This window comes from Nyctereutes procyonoides, unplaced genomic scaffold (genome assembly GCF_905146905.1).
Source record: "Nyctereutes procyonoides isolate TBG_1078 unplaced genomic scaffold, NYPRO_anot_genome, whole genome shotgun sequence".
NCBI classification, from domain to species: Eukaryota; Metazoa; Chordata; class Mammalia; order Carnivora; family Canidae; genus Nyctereutes; species Nyctereutes procyonoides.
In genome coordinates, this window is record NW_026575139.1 from 32,859,329 (window position 1) to 32,877,670 (window position 18,342).

Here is an 18,342-nt window from a genome sequence, read left to right on the forward strand (position 1 = left end):
AATTTTTTTTAAAAAAATCAATTCCAACTTAAGTTGAAGACGTGTCATCAACTAAAGTAGCTTCTGCAAAACCCTATTTGAATCTCCCTTCCAGTGATATGTCTACTTTGAAGATTTTCACTATCATGCATTACCATTCCTCTACTACAGAGCACCTGCATAATAGAATCCAAAACATAATGCAAAGAAGGCAGAAAGAGAACCTTCTAGCTCTACAAAATACTTAATTCCTTGTTCTTTATAGTTTCATAAATATATTACCTCTGAGATCAAGAACTAGAAGGGGTATAAAATCATACCCAGGATAAAGGGTCCTTATACTAGGGGCAGGGGTGTAGGGGGAGAAGAATGCAAGAGTCAATGACAGAAAAATCTACTGTGCAGACCCTAAAAACATGAGAGTTTTGCAGTGGTCCTCTCATGTCCTTGACTGACCCTCACAGCTGCTTCTCCTCAAACTTCTTGAAAAAATCTGCCCAACGGCTACTAATCTACAAGATCAATTCTCTGAGAGCCTTGATGAACTACTCCCCGAAACTGGTTGAATGATGCCTAACCCCTCCTGCTAATGGACCTATGAAAAACTGCCAACCTTCCTCAAGTTAGAACTCTCCTTCAAAACATTTTCTAATATAATTTTATGTTCACAGTGTTCTGGTTAATTTTCTTTCAAACTATGAGAAGTTCTAGATCAACACAGCAGGAATTGGCTTCATTTTTTATTTTCTTGATGGGTTTCAAAGTAACTGTGGGCACTACTTCTGTATGTATATATAATCAAAAGGAAAATAGGCAACAGAAAAGTAATGCTTCTATTGGTCATTTAAAAAACAATGAAGACAAAGACATTTATTAAGCACCTAACTATACCGCTATGGCACTTTTATGTAAATGATTCTATTTAATCTTCATTACAACTCTTGGGGTAAATATTCTTATGTTCATTCTACAGATGAGAAGTCAGAAACTTAGTTTAAGAAACTTACTGAGTAATCGAAGAAGGACAATCATCATATGGTTTCACTCATACAGGGAATAGAAGAAATAGTGAAAGGAATTATAAGGAAAAGGAGGGGAACTGAGTGGGAAAAATTAGAGAGGGAGACAAAGGGTTGCAGAAGGGAAGGTGGGCAGGGGATTGGGGTACCTGGGTGATGGGCACTGAGGAGGGCACTTGACAGGATGTGCACTGAGTGTTATACTATATGTTGGCAAATCGAACTTCAATAAAAACAAATGAAAAAAAAAAAACTTACTCAGTTAGCAAGTGGTAAACACAGGATTTAAACCCAATTATCTCAGGGCAATTCTTTCCATTTCACCAAAGCCACCAGCTACATTGCCTTAATTCTAACTATTTTAGTCTGTAAGAAACAACTGCATTCTTTCTGAGCCGCTTGTGTTCTGCCAGGTGTACTTATTTCCTTTTTTTCAATCATCAAGTAAGCCTCTGTACTTTAAATTTTTCTTCATGTAATTCATCTATTGCTTTCACTCCTTCCTAAACACTGATCAAAGATCCTTAAATATTCATATCCTATAGCTGTCTCCCACCAGTAATGCTGAATATCAATTTAGAGTTAAAACAATTGTACTCAATCAAAAATTGAGAATGTCCACTCTCACCATTTCTATTCAGCATTATACTAGAAGGTCCAGCCAGTGACTTTAGGCAAGAAAAAGAAAGAGAAAACACAGACTGGAATGAAAGGAGTAAAACTCTCTTCATTCACAGAAGACATGACTAATCCAGTGGAATCCACAAAAAAAAAAAAAACCTACAGAACTAAAAAAATGAATTTTGCAAGGCTGCAGGATATAAAGATTGCATTTTTATATATTAGCAATGAACAAATGGAAAGTGGAATTTTTTAAAAATCATGTCATTTATAAGAGCATATAAAATATAACACATTTAGGGATAAATCTGGCAAAATCTCGGAAAGAGCTATATATATAAAAAAAAAAACTAAAACACTGCTAAAAGAAACTGAAAATCTAGGGGCACCTAGGTGGCTCAGTTGGCTGAGCGTTTGACTCTTGGTTTCAGCTCAGGTCGTGACCTCAGGGTCATGAGATGGAGCCCACAATGGGCTCCAAGTTCAGCAGGGAGTCTGCTTAAGATTCTTTCTCTCTCAAAAAAAAAAAAAAAAATTCTTTCCTCTCCTTCCCCCTCTGCCCCTCCTCCCACGTACCCAAGCACTCTCTCAAATAAATAAAAAAGAAACCAAAAATCTATAAATGAGAGGTGAAACGTTATTCATGAATCAAAAGACAATACTTTTAAGAGGTCAATTCTCTCCAAATTTATCTTTAGATTGCAATGTATTTCCCCCAGATTTATGTATAAATTCAGTGAAAATCCCAGTAGGCTTTTTTTTTTTTTTTGTAAGACATTTAGAAACTGCTTCTAAAACTCATATAGAGGGCAGCCCAGGTGGCTCAGCGGTTTAACGCTACCTTCAGCCCAGGGCGTGACCCTGGGGTCCTGGGATCAAGTCCCACGTCGGGCTCCCTGCATGGAGCCTGCTTCTCCCTCTGCCTGTGTTTCTGCTTTTCTCTCTCTCTCTCTCTCTCTCTCTCTCTCTCTCTCTCATTCATAAATAAATAAATAAATAAATAAATATTTAAAAAATAAATAAAACTCATATAGAAATGTAAAAAATCTAAAACAGCTGTATCATTCTGGATCCAATCAGAAGACAAAAGCCTCAGAAATTTGAAAAGGGAAAGTTAAGCATAAAGAATTAATAACTATAACAGGGACTGGTATAACAACAACTAACTAGTGAGAAACAAAGAGAATACTAACAAATACAAGAGCAGCTAATACCTCCTAGGGCTGAGACAAGAGTGTTTAAGCAAGAGCCTTTCCCAACTCCCTAGCCATTCCAGGACTGAGATCAGATCTTGTTGGAGAGGGCACAGTTCTGTCTCACCGGATGACAGATAAACTGTTCTTGTGTCATGTCATCAGAATTTGCTGGAAATCTGTCTTGCACAACTTGCAAGAAATCCATTCATAGGGGGGCTAGGAAAAACTGTTCATCTGGAATTGTCCCATTAAGGCATTCTGCTACAAACTGACATGAGAGGTACAAAAAAGAATCTTGGGTTGCTGGCTGCTAGGGTAGTGCTATCCTCTGAGCACTGCAGAAGTTTAGTGTTGGTAAGCCCACACATGTGGCAGGAACTGTACACTAAGGAAGCCATGTGTGCTGATTCTAGAGAAGCTGCATGTGCTGCGGGTGCCTGCCAAGCAAATACACAGAAACCAAGAAGCAAAACTCTTTCCTCTTACAATGTGTCTGCAGCACCCTATATTGACAAAGCTTAATGCTGGACCAGCTAGAAAAAGAAAAATACTAAAAAGGCCAGATCTATTTTCACAGAACAAGCAAAAATGGTGAATCTGGAGCTAAGAGGCAATAAACCAATAACCAGCACAACAGTCAAAATAACACTGAAAAAGAACAAAGGTAGATGAGTAGCACAACTTCGTTTCATGACTTCTTATAATGCCACAGTAATCTAAACAGTAGAGTATTGAAACAGACAAGAGATCAATTGAATAAACTAGGGAATCCGAAATTAACCCACACATAGATAACCAGCCAATTTTTGACAAAAGTGTAAAGGATAGCTTTTCAACAAATGGCGTGAGAACAAATGGATATCACCATGCCAAAAAAACAAACTTACCCCAAAAATAAAATTATCCAATTTTCACTTCCCATAAAAAAAATGAACTCAAAATGCATCATAGTACTAATCATAAAACCTAAAATCATGGGGCACACCTGGGTGACCTAGTGGGTTGAGCATCTGACTCTTGATTTTGGCTCAGGCCATGATTTCAGGGTCCAGGGATTGAGCCCCTTGTTAGGCTCCCTGCTTAGCAGGGAATCTGCTTGTCTTCCTCTCCCTCTACCCTTCCTTTTGCTCATGCTCTCTCTATCTCTCTAAATAAATCTTAAAAAAAAAAAAAAACTAAAAATCATAAAACTTCTAGAAGCTATCCTAGGAGAAAGAAAACCTTTATAACTTCACATTAGGCAAAAATACCTTAGATGCAAAAACACAGTTGATATAAGAATAAATTGATAGCCTGAACGTTCATCAAAATTAAAAATGTTTATTCCTCAAAAGATACTATTAAAAGAATGAAAAGACAAGCCATAATTCAGGGAAAAAAAGTCTGCAAAGTTTGGAATCGAAAATACAGAAGCAGCATTCAAAACTCAAAAAAAAAAGCATCCAAAATTCAGTGAGAAAACAACCAATTTTTTTAAAAAAGTAAAATATTTGAGCAGACTTTTTTTAATTCATGAGAGACACACAGAGAGAGAGACAGAGACACAGGCAGAGGGAGAAGCAGGTTCCGTACAAGGAGCCCGATGTGGGACCTGATCCCAAGACTCCGGGATCACGCCCTGAGCCGAAGGCAGATGCTCAACCGCTGAGCCACCCAGGCATCCTATGAGCAGACATTTTAAAAAAGAAAATATACAAATAATAAACACAAGAAATGATGCGTATTATCATTAGTCATTAGAGAAATGCAAACTAAAACACAATAAGATAATACCCGACACCTATTAGAATGGCTAAAATTAAAAGGAATAAACCATACCAAATATTGGTAATATACAGAAGAACTGACAACAAAAACAAAAAGTGGTATGGTCACTTTGGAAAATTATCTGGCAATTTCCTAAAAATTTGCACATACACCTACTGTACAATCCAGTCATTCCACATTTATGTATTTATCTAAGAGAAATGAAAATATACATCCATACAAAACCTTGTATTATTAATGTTCATGACAGTTTTACTTGTAAGAGCCTGTAACTAGAAATAACACAAATTGTCCATCAAGAGGTAACTGGAGGATCCCTGGGTGGCGCAGCGGTTTAGCGCCTGCCTTTGGCCCAGGGCGCGATCCTGGAGACCCGGGATCGAATCCCACGTCGGGCTCCCGGTGCATGGAGCCTGCTTCTCCCTCTGCCTGTGTCTCTGCCTCTCTCTCTCTCTCTCTCTGTGTGTGACTATCATAAATAAATAAAAATTTAAAAAAAAGAGGTAACTGGATAAACAAACTTAGGTATTATCCATATGTGTCGGTTATGGACATATATGCAGAGGCCCCCAGCTCTGAAGGACTCTTTCAATATATGTTTTGTGATAAACAACAAAATTCCTTTGACATGAGCACTATGCTAAACTTTTTTCAGTAGAGGGCACTCAAGGGACACTGAAATAAAAAGAGGTTCGCCACCAGTTTATAGTAGGGACTTGGTAAGGAGCCTTAGATATGTGGGTGAGGAGTTCTAGTAGAGTGCTGTCCCAGTCACTTAGAGGAGACACAATCCCCTGCAACCCTGAAGCCTCAGCCTGATAAGAAGCTGTCAACATCCCTCTGCACATGGAAACCAGAGCCCCTGGGCACTCTGAAAGACTCTTGTCAGAACCAGCACCTATACTCCCTCTGTGAGCCCCCATTCAGATTGAACACAGTTGTCTGTGGCCCAGATGGACACATACCCCTAAAATACAGTTCCTAAATCCCTTGGAATTTCCTGATAGAAACATCTTTCATTCTAATGAGGCTACTCTTGGCGGGCTCCCAGATCGCTCCAATATTGGGACTGGTCACCACAAAGACCTAACCCTGATTATAAACTTGGAACTTTCAGCCCCATAACCTATCCTTTAGGGACAAGAGAGCACCAGACATTGACTTAATAACCAATCATGCTCATGCAATAAAGCCTCCATTAAAAATTCCTAAACTAGGGATCCCTGGGTGGCTCAGTGGTTTAGCACCTGCCTTCAGCCCAGGACATGATCCTGGAGTCTCGGGATCAAGTCCCACATCAGGCTCCCTGCATGGAGCCTGCTTCTCCCTCTGCCTCTCTCTCTCTCTCTCTCTCTCTCTCTCTCTCTCTCTCTCTCTCGAATAAATAAGTAAAATTTTTAAAATAATAAAAAAAATTTCTAAACTATGGGGCCTAGAGAACATCCAAGTTGTTAAACACATCCATGTGCCAGAAGAGTGGCACACTCCACTGTGTGTGCTCAGGATCCTTCCGGACCTCATCCTATGTACCTCTTCATCTTGCTGTTCATCATTATCTTTAATTACGTTCTTTGCAATAAGATTATAAACATAAGTGTTTCTGAGTTCTGTGAACCATAATAGCTAATTATCAAATGTGAGGAGGAAGTCATGGGATCCCCTCAGTCTGTAGCCAAGTCAGACAGAAGTGTAGGTAACCTGGGCACCCACAACTCCCAAATGACATCTGAAGTCTTGTGGGACCAGGCCCTTAATCTTTGGGGTCTGTGCTAACTACTCAGTTGGTATCCTCTGAGATTAAAGAATTGCTTGGTATAGAAAACCCACACATCTGATCAGAAGTGCTGTGAGTATAGAAAATGAGTTTTCTTTTACAGGGCTAGATCCTATGAGACACTAGCAACACAAAGATAAAAGGTCTCCATGATTAAGGGATTTTTGTTCTATCATATTTACACATAGGCAGGAAATAAAAATGAATAGTTTTGTTAGACAGCATTATTAATGGCATTAGTTCAAAATGATTCCAGTAACAACCAGAACCAAAGATATAATCAGTTTCCAAATGATAGTAGCAAAATACTTGCTTTCTTCATAAGAAAATTTTAAATCCAATTCCTTCACTGTCAAACTGAAAAGGATTATTACTAAAAGATACCATTTATGAGAAAATAGATGGAAATATGTACAAGAAAATAGATGGAAATATGTACAAGAATCTTACAAATCTACCATAGACTTAACATTTTGCCCATATCTACACCAAGCACAATAACCAAAATCTACCCAACCTTCTCAACACCAATTCTTGTTTTCAGTCATTACCTTCTATCTAGCCCTATCATTCAACTTATTGCTGATCAAAACTAAAAATGTTAGGTATGTGAAAGAACAGATATCAAAAACAGGCAATTCAAAAGAAAGAAAGGAAGTGGAAAGGGAAGAAAAAAATGAATATCAAAAAATTTGGAAAAATGTTGGCTCTCTTATAATAAAAAAAATACAAACTAAAATAAGAGATATTTTTAATCAACTGAGAAATATTAAGTCTATAATACCCAGCATAGAGAAAACATGAGGAAAAGTTTGTAAAATGGTGTAACTTTCAGAAGGAAATTTGTTTCTGTGAATCAAAACTCTAAAAAATTACTCAGCCATTAGAAACGACAAATACCCACCATTTGCTTCAACGTGGATGGAACTGGAGGGTATTATGCTGAGTGAAGTAAGTCAATTGGAGAAGGACAAACAGTGTATGTTCTCATTCATTTGGGGAATATAGATGATAGTGAAAGGGAATACAAGGGAAGGGAGAAGAAATGTGTGGGAAATATCAGAAAGGGAGACAGAACATAAAGACTCCTAACTCTGGGAAACGAACTAGGGGTGGTGGAAGGGGAGGAGCCGGGGGGTGGGGGGTGAATGGGTGATGGGCACTGAGGGGGACACTTGACGGGATGAGCACTGGGTGTTATTCTGTATGTTGATAAATTGAACACCAATAAAAAATAAATTTATTATTAAAAAACTCTAAAAAATAATTCAATCTTTTGAATTATTATTTCAATTTTATCTCAAGGAGTTAATGCTAAGGAGTGTATACAAAATCCTTTGTGTACATTAATACATATGCTATATAAATATAATCCTTTGATATCTGTATCCTTAAATAGCTCCTCAGGGAATTCTTATGGTCATCCAGTTTGGGAACCATGCTCTAAAAAATGAAACTATGTATTAAAAGAACTAACATCTAATCAGCAATTTTTGTAAGCTCAGCACTATACTGACAAAATCATTATCACTTTTAACCAAAACACACTAGGAGCTAAAGGCCTATTTTGAAAGCTCCACATTCCTAAAATACTAATAGTAAAAGCCTTAAAAAGAATTTTCACACAGTTATATTCATTACCTCACTTAAGATTAATGTTCTGTGTTACCTGTAAGGACAATTTCTAGTTACTATCTCAAAATCTCCCATTAAATTATATTACAAAATGGAAGCTTGTCTCAAAATTACATAAAAATGACTTTCAAAACAGAACACAAGAATTAGTGGAGTATGCATGATATAACAGATAATCAAAATAAATTTCATAGAACAAATATCTTACCAAAAATACTGAGAATCTTACCTTAAAAAGTATAATCACCTGCCTGGATCATTAAAATCTCTAAGAGAAAATATCTATATCAGGTATATCCACAAGAAGGAAATGTTCTATATCTATACGGTCCAATATAATAACCACTAGCCATATGCGGCTACAGAGCACTTAAAATATGACTAGTGAGTCTGAAGGGGAGGCATACAAACATATTTAAGTTTACTCATCAATTTTAACATGTATTAAAATGAGAGGAGTATATCATTGGGGGAAAAAAACTGTAAGTGAAATAAAAGCCTAGAAGAAAACCTAGACTAAGTTCTTTTTGTATTTATATTAGTAAAAGGGCAATTTAATCCACCCCTTTCATTCCATGAAGATACAAGCAAAGGCAACTCTGAGTTTCTTCATGTCCAGCAAGGACTAAGTAATTTTTCATTGCTACCAACAGAAAAAAGGTTTGAAATCACTAACTGTTAAGAGAAAAGCCTAGATGACTCATTCCTAATCCTCTAAATCATTATAACTTCACATAACTAAGTAATACAGATTTATTTAGCAGGACAATTAAACCCTCTGGAACTTTATTTAAGGTAAGTAACTTCACTAAGAAAATAAAAGCAAGATTTTCTATCAATGCACCGGTCATAGACTCAAATTTCAGCTACCAGAACTTTAAAAACTAGAAAAGCTTGTCCTCTTTTATGAAAATAAAGGTCCAGCCATAGATAAGAATAATGCAGAAAATAATTCAAAGCATATTATTAACAAGGGTCAAAGGAAATAAAAAAAAAGGGGGTCAAAGGTACAAATTCTGATCCCTCACCCCAAAAGGCTAAGAGAAACTTAAAGAAAAATGATACAGGACCACCTATGCTCCTGTGGTTTTAAGGAGTGTGGTAACAACACACCTTAAAAATGTCTGAAATCAGTTCTCCAGCATTTACTATCTACAGATTAATTCACTTTTTTTTAAGAAAACACTTTTTGCAGAGAATACTAATTGCCAGGAACTACACTGAGTCCTGGGGATAGCCCTGAACCACACGAACTTAGTCAATGTTCCCAAGGAGAGTCTATGATAGGTCCAAAGTAGTCTAATTCAACAGTAGGTTGAAGGTAGTACTTCTGGGTTCCTCCATATAACATCTGTTCCAAGCTGACAACATTTAGCCTCAGATTGGCCTGCTTTGTCAATACCTAGCATACTTATAACCTAATTTTATTTCTTTTCTCTTTCAGATTCTAAAATAAACATCTACTTCAGAGATTCTGCTTTGGCTTTTTTTTTTTTAATGGCCTTTACAAACATTTTGTTTATTTTAATGAAGCTGGTACAGAGAATGTCCATTTAAAACCCATATCCCAGACCAAAAAGTACAAATAAAATGACAAAGAGCAGTGTTCTATTGTATACACTTCTACATAAATAACTTCATTAGGTGCTAATGAAAATTAGAATTTTTCTGGATCTTCTGACAAGACTTTTCTTTTATCTTAAGAATGCCTTCTCCTGGGCAGCCCAGGTGGCCCAGCGGTTTAGCGCTGCCTTCAGTCCAGGACCTGATTCCAGAGACCTGGGATGGAGTCCCACGTCAGGCTCCCTGCATGAAGCCTGCTTCTCCTTCTGCCTGTGTCTCCATCTCTCTCTTTCTCTCTCTTTCTCTCTCTCATGAATAAATAAATAAAATCTTTAAAAAAAAAATGCCTTCCCCTCAGTGAAGTCAACCTTTGGAATTAGTCATTACTCTCATGATCTCTGTCACCTCAACTCCAGCCTGATTATTTCTCTTCTTTTGGTCCAGACCCTTAAATTTTAAAAGCAGCTTCAAATTAAGGAAAGGCCATTTTTCCACAGTTCAGTTCTCTGAAAAAACTTCCATTTCCCACTGAAAGTCATAGTCCAGGAAAGAAGCAATCACATGCTAGAACTTCAGGGCTAACTGGAAAGTCATTATGAACAGTCACATTGCTTGTGAATGCAATCATGGAAAAGGTGGCCTTTCTGTGCACACGTGTAATGTAATTTTTAAAAAGGAGAGGGCAATATGAAGGAGGTGGAGGTTTGATCACCAAAACTCAGCACGATGAAAACAAGTGATAATGAGTAACAGGCACTAGAATTCAAATTACCAGATGTTTTAAAGAGATGGAGTACAGGTTTTCAATTCCATTTTGAACACCATATTACAAAAGAACTATTTTTAAAAATAAACTATTTTTAAAAATAAAAAAGTAAAGAAATATATAAAAAGAACCGCTAAATCATTGAATGACCTCATTTGTTCTGATAAACTTCAATCACATCTTCTTCCATTTCCAGTCCTTTTGCAGCGTGATTATCAGCAATTCTCTGACCTTCAAAAAGGAACCTGAATGAACTCCTTGTCTTTGACAGCACCATTCTTTTGAGTTTGAGATGTGTTGTCATTTTCACGTTGAAGTGAATGAATCTCAATGCTATCCTGTCCAATGACTGAGTTTAATGTATTCACCCTCCTTCTAACACCCCCCCCCACCAAGTCCTTAGTTGACAGTTTTGCCTCCTGGTCAGATATGGTGAAGGTGGCTTCGCCCAGGGTCTCTGCACAATAGGGACTTCGGGTAGAACTTCATTCTGAGATTTATAAATCTGTCTCTCTTTCCCATGGCACAACACCACAGCTGGAAGGACTTCTCCCAGGCATTGTATCACTCTGCTTTGACTTTTTAACTTTTGGGGATTTCAAGGTATTTAAGCTTTTCTAAAATTTTAATTATATTTATAATTTTTATTATAAACATATCACTTTACCAATCAAAATTTCTTATATTTTCAATTTAATTATCACCATTTATATTTTCCTTTAACAGATTACAATGATGAACACTAGCAAGCCTTAAAACTAATGAGTTCTTAATTCCTCATTTTTAAAAGTGTTGAAGTGTATCCCTTTATTATACAAATATACTTTCCCAACATCATCTTTATGAAAATGAATAACTTAAAGTTATTTATATCTGATTCAAATCTAAACTTCGACACTCCTCCCCTGAAAGAAAAAGGGGAAGGAGGAGGGGGAAGGGAAGGAAAGAGGAAGGGAAGGACAGGACAAGAAAGGAAAAGGAAAATCCTCTACCAAACATTTATTGACCACCTACTATGTGTCATGCTATTATTTTAGGTGCTTAGGATATCTCCTGAAGGGTTGGCTAGAAGGATTGGCTTGGTGTCCTTACCCCTGGGTTCCATTCCATTTAGCAGAATCCTGCTCTGGTATATGTATCCCCTCCTTTGCAGGCCACAGGACTGGCCCAACTATGAGCAGTAGCCGCTTTGTGAACATGAAAAGGAGGCAACAGTTTTCCTGGTTTTAGCCAGGCACTCAAGTCTTTTTTTTTTTTTTTTTTTTTTTATTTATGATAGTCACACACAGAGAGAGAGAGGCAGAGACACAGGCAGAGGGAGAAGCAGGCTCCATGCACCGGGAGCCCGACGTGGGACTCGATCCCGGGTCTCCAGGATCGCGCCCTGGGCCAAAGGCAGGCGCCAAACCGCTGCACCACCCAGGGATCCCCGGCACTCAAGTCTTTAAAAAAGCCTATTTACAGTTCAGGTGACATCCAGTTAAGCATTTAATAAACGTTTTGATGAAAAAGGAAAAAGAACTCATGGAATTTTATTCTGGTAAGAAATTAATCAATAGGGATGCCTGGGTGGCTCAGTGGTTGAGCATCTGCCTTTGGCTCAGGGCAAGATCCCGGAGTCCCGGGACTGAGTCCCACATCGGGCTCCCCGCATGGAGCCTGCTCCTCCCTCTGCCTGTGTCTCTGCCTCTCTCTCTCTCTCTGTACCTCTCATGAATAAATAAATAAAAATCTTAAAAAAAAAAAAGAAAATAGTCAATAAATACAAACACATGCACACACACATACAAAAACAGTGTCATACATAAGATGATATGATAAAAATAGATATTTATTTTAGATGGAGTGATCTGGGAGGGTTGATATGAGACTGTCAACTAATCTCTTTGATAAAGTGTCATGTATTATACCATTACTCTATAAATTCCAGTTATTAACTTAACAATGTGTAAGAAAAGTATCAACCTACTGATTGATTAGGTGTTTTGTAAAGCATCCTCTAGAATCTAGAATTAAAACAATTAAAGATTTTATAGCAGGGCATCTGGCTGGCTCAGTAGAACATGATCTCCAGGTCACAGAGTTCAAGCCTTACATTGGGTGTGGAGCCTACTTAATTAAAATAAAATAAAATAAAATAAAATAATAATAATTCCTTACAATAATAAAATTCATTTACAATTAACCAAACTGTCAAGTAACTTATTAGTGTATGAAAGAATCCATTTTGTTTTTAAGCCATCTCCTTCCCTTTTTAGCACTTTTTTAAAACCCCAAAATGCAAAGATGCAAAGTGTGCATAATAAATTAAACTATCATGAAAGTACAATTCTCCTAGGATTTTTAAGAATGTTTCAAATATTACAAATCACTACTAACTGGTGGCACAGTAAGAAATATTTTTTTTTTAAAGATTTTATTTATTTACTCATGAGGGACAGAGAGAGAGAGAGAAGCAGAGGCACAGGCAGAGGGAGAAGCAGGCTCCATGCAAGGAGCCCGACGTGGGACTCGACCCTGGGTCTCCAGGATCAGGCCCTGGGCTGAAAGTGGGCACTAAACCGCTGAGCCACCCGGGCTGCCCAGTAAGAAATATTTTTAAAATGAGATTTATCTTCTATTCTGCAATTGCCTGTATCAAATTTTCTCAAGCCACTAACTCAGAACCTAAACCGTAGTCACACTACTGTTGTTAAGATCTAAGTATCGGGGATCCCGGGGTGGCTCAGCAGTTTAGCGCCTGCCTCTGGACCAGGGCGTGATCCTGGAGTCCCGGGATCGAGTCCAGCGTCGGGCTCCCAGCATGAAGCCTGCTTCTCCCTTCTGCCTGTGTCTCTGTCTCTCTCTATCACGAATAAATAAATAAAAACTTTAAAAAAAAATAAAAATAAAGATCTAAGTATCTAAGATCTGGAGTGGAAGACAGAATGTCTCTTTTCAGAACAGTAACCATATATACAAAGGTTTCTATGACTGTGAACGTACTTCTGACTTCCATTGTCCAAAAAGAAAGACTAGGAAAAATTTGAGCTCTCAAGCACTTGATCCTCATGGAGTCCCCTTAGAGGGTTTTCAGCATTTTACAGACCTGGTCCTAGAACCTAAATCTTCTAAATGAAAATATTATAGGAGATATAATCTAGATTTAGCTATATTTGTCTCTGATTTTTCTGCTGCTTTCATCAGTTACCTCTGATGTGTGATAACATCTGAAAGAAGGGGTTTTTTTTAACCTAAAACTTCTTTAAAAAAAAAAAAAAGACACCTCTCCCTACAGTTTGGCACTACTGACTCTAAATTCAGATTCCTCTAACCTATCCCAAGTAAGCCAAATTTACCCACACCAGAAGCTGTGAAAAAGGTACTCTTATCAACTCTTACTATATGATTACACTCACATCACAGTGAACCTGAGCCAAGCTGTGGCTTCATCCTATGCCAAAATATAAAGGTATACTAAGAATTTCTTCTGCACTACAATTTTTGCAATATTAGAGTTTTTAAAAAAAATTTTTTTGGGGGATCCCTGGGTGGAGCAGCGGTTTAGCGCCTGCCTTTGGCTCAGGGCACGATCCTAGAGACCCGGGATCGAATCCCACGTCGGGCTCCCGGTGCATGGAGCCTGCTTCTCCCTCTGCCTGTGTCTCTGCCTCTCTCTCTCTATTTTTTTTTTTTTAATTTTTTTTCAGCAAAGCTCACAGGGCATTCAATTAGTTTCATGGCAGAAAGGCATACCCAGAATAGGTCATCTCTAAGACCTATATGAGACCATCTTCTCCATATAGGTGCTCAAGGTGGTCCCAAGGTATTCATAGTCTCCAAGGACCACATTTAAGGCCGGAAACCTAAGGAACTCCTAACTCAGTTAACAGTAATAGTTAACATTTATTGAGCCATTACTTAAGCCAGGCACTGTGCTAAAGACTTTGCATTTATTATTTATCTATATTTTACAGATGTGGAAATTTAGTACCTAAATTAACTACCCAAGCACAGCTAGTATCCAAGTCAAGAATCAGACCATATCTGCCTTACTCCATAGCTTATGCTCTCTAGAGCAATTCTAAAACATACAAACACCCCAATTGACCTGAATGCCCAGAGAAATATCAAGAGTAATTTAAAAAGCATATACTTAAGTAGAAAACAGCTTTATATTTAGGATCAATTTTTATTTGGAATAAATCTAATCATAAAAATTCAATCATATTATCATGCCTATAATACTTACCAAGAAACATAAAGAAAAACACAGGATAAACCCTCATAATTAGAACTTGAATTACCAAGAATACTTTTTTGAAAATGAGGATAATTTAGTTTATATATTGTTTCTGTGAAATAGTCACCTTTTTTAAATTAATACTCTTGAAAATCCTTCTAAAAATGGAAATAATCTCCCATCTTAATACTGTAAAGAATAATAATTTTAAAAAACTATAAATAACATAAAGTAGGTGCGCCTGGTTGGTTCAGATTGTAGAGCATTCGACTCTTAATCTCAGGGTTGTGAGTGCAAGCCCTACATTGGGCATACAGATTACTTAAAATAAAAAAGATTTTTTTTTAAAAAAAAGAACTTAAAAGTGGTTCCTTGTAAAAACAAGTATTACTTAGAAGTAGGAGGAGGAGGAGAAACCTGTTCTAATAACAGTAATAATGGTAATGACAGAAGTAGTTACAGAAGCATTAGTGGTATAGTAGTATTTACAGTAATATTACTAGTAAATATAATAAACCAAAGAAAATATAATTTTGCTTTGCTGATCCTGAACCATGCAAAATCTGAGAATCCTTATTAAAAGTAGGAATTCTCTTTGTACACATAGGTAATTAAATGCTATGGGAGATTGTAACTTAGCCAATCAAGTCTAGAGTTAAAGAAAACTTAAGAGACGAGGTGCTAGAAGCTTAGCTTTAAAAGTATGTTTGCTATCAATTCAACTGTCATCTTCATGAAGCACCATTCTCAAACTCTCTAATTCTTGCAAAGCACATTTTATAAGAGCCCTATTTGTCACAATTTTAGAGATTTCTATCTTTCCTCTAGACTTTTATCTCCTTTAGGCTTTAATTCATGTCATATGTTGTGGCTGTCTCAGGCATTCAACACAGTACCTGAATCATAACAAAAGTTCAATTAATAAAACTGTTCTACTTAAAAAAAAACATTTAATCATCTAATGTATAATTCATAATGAAAATTTACTTAGGGCAGCTTAGAAGTTGCTGAAGTTTGCGTATAAAGTATTAAGTTATAAAGATATTCATGAAAGCTCTACCCCAAGTAATGTATTCTAGATCACAGACCTGTATGATTTGAGTAAGGTTTTAAGGTATCAGTATTATTAGGCAAAAACTTCCATTATTAGATCTACTTTTAAAGCCACTCATTTACTAAAGAGTTTAAGTATTCCCTCCTCTGTAAACCCTTTCATTACCTTCTAGGCACAATTTATTATTACTCTCTGCGTGCTACTACAAAGTTTTACAGATAAGCCAATTATACTTACACTAAGCAGAGTAGGACTAAATTTCACACAACTCAACATATTTCACACATTACAGAGGGATAACCTCAAACTACCTTCAGAACACCAAATTCAGTCTTTGAGACATCATTTTATAAACAATTGTGAGTTACTGCATGAAGATCTGGTAGCTCATAATGCTAAGGAATAGGAGAAGTGTGAAGACAGGCCTCCCTGAAGTTGAGAAAACATCTGTTATCATGCTGGCCTATGATGACTTCCTACCTCATTTTTCTCAGTCCTTCTACAGAGCAAGCTTTGGTCACATATACATAAAAGCTGGGACACATAAGGGTGAAGGGGTTACTGAAACTATCATTCCAAAATCCTGTAAAGTAGGTATCCTCTTGTCTGGCCTAACTCTTCGCTGGGCCTATCTCCAACAGTCCTTGATTTCTCCCTCGGGATAGAGAAGAGCTACAGGTATTGCTGGTTTTCAGAAAGATATCTCAAGTAATCAAATATATAAGTGAGCAACATTTTTTAAACACCCAGATCATATTGTCACAGCAGGATGAGAATGAACCTTTTCCCCCTCAGTTTCATAGACCTATCATTCCAGTAACAGAGGTCAAATCCCAGAGTCTGCACTCCTCTCTACAAGGAGGTTGGGCCCAAGATCCATTTTCTCAGCCCAAATACAGCAAGCAATCTCACCCAGACATTTTTGATGTTGTGCACCAAACAGGATTCCTGGTTCCAAGGGAAACAACATGCCCAGGAACCAGAATTAGATGTTTTGTTTTTATTTTATGTAGGCTCCACATTGGGCTTAAACTCATGGTCTGAGCTGAGATCAAGAGTTGGATGCTTAACCAACTGAGCCACCCAGGCACCCCTAGAATTAGGCATTTTATAATGACACATTTTGGCTCTGTGGAATAACTCCCTATAGAAATACCCGAACACCTCCTACCTCTCTGACATGTGACATTTATTTTCAAACACATTTTGGAAAATATATTATTATAAAGAAAATTAGAGGACTTCCTATACTACAACTATTAACTTACATTTCCAGCTTATCTACTAAATTGTCAGCTTTCTAAAGGCAGAGTCTTAATCATTTTGTGTCCAAACTCGTAGTAGTTGTTCATTAAATTTGTTGAAGAAAGGGCAAGAAAGCAAGACTAGGGAAAAGAAGTGAGTAAGGATAGAAAGAAATATGATGAGCACCCTTCTATACATCACTTTAAATCCCACACCAAGACAGATATTCATAAGTGATATATATTTTTTAAATCCTATCTTCCTGGAATCCCCGGGTGGCTCAGCAGTTTAGCGCCTGCCTTCGGCCAAGGGTGTGATCCTGGAGTTCCAGAATTGAGTCCCATGTTGAGCTCCCTCCATGGAGCCTGTTTCTCCCTCTGCCTGTGTGTGTGTGTGTGTGTGTGTGTGTGTGTGTGAGTGTGTGTGTGTCATGAATAAATAATAAAATCTTTTTAAAAAATAAAAAAATAAATCCTATCTTCCTTGAAAAAAATTGCAAAGAATAAGAACAAATTCTAATTATGAAATTCTACTGCTTTCAAATAAAATGAACCCAACAACTCTGCATGATCTTTTCCTTCCCTTGGGTTTACCTACGTCTCAGTAGAAAGATGATTTTTTTTTAATAATGGTAAAATACCTTGAAGATGACAAGAGTAAAAAAAGCTAAATACTTTATAAAACATCAGCTTAGAAAGCAAGAAGAGATATGCAGTATAGAAGGTCCTAAAACAATCGTTTGATAGCTTTTACGGGTAAGGAAGTGGTTCAGAATCATCAGACTCACTAAATGTTTCTAGAAGTTTCTACTACTACTAATTTTCCACTCAAAAGGGTAGACCCAATTTAGGCCTAAATACAACTAATAGGGTACAGGAAAAGTCAGAAGAATGCAGAGAAATCTGATAAGGAATCATGACAAAGACATCAAATGAAACCCAAATACAAAGTCAGTAAGGAAAAATTCAATTTGTAAGTACAACATAAAGTATTAAATTATTTAACTATAGATAATTTATAATCTAAGTAGGAGAGTCTAGAATACCAAGTTCAACACATCTAGAAGATCATTTTTATCACCTAGTTACAAATTCCAATTTTTAGAAAAGAACAATGTGAATCACTGTGGCAATATAAGTCCTAAAGCATTGTTTTCTAATCATAGAAGAAAAAAATACATTTTCAAGATCCAATAAAAGCTAATTAGCACTGAGGGAGAAAAGATAAAATACTGCTTAGAGAGAAAAAGAAGAGAGAAAAAAAAAAAGAGAGAGAGACTGAAACTTCTGAAAACCCAGGTAAGGAAATGCACAAACATAAAAAAGCTAAATAAAGGAGTACCTGGCTGACTCAGTCAATAGAGCATGCAACTCTTGATCTCAGGGTTGTGAGTTCAAGCCCCATGTTGGGCACAGAGCCTACTTAATTAAAGAAGAAAATAAAGAAAGAAAAGAAAGGAAAGAAAGGAAAGGGTAAAGAAAAGAAAAAAAGAAAAGTGAGA

At 37.0% G+C, this 18,342-nt stretch overlaps 1 protein-coding gene across 4 annotated transcripts in view; it reads right to left on the reverse strand.

Moving 5' to 3' along the window:
• The window catches only part of FUT8 (fucosyltransferase 8), a 313,536-nt gene that overhangs the window by 226,904 nt on the left and 68,290 nt on the right, over positions 1-18,342 (reverse strand). The gene's annotated exons all lie outside the window — the stretch shown is intronic.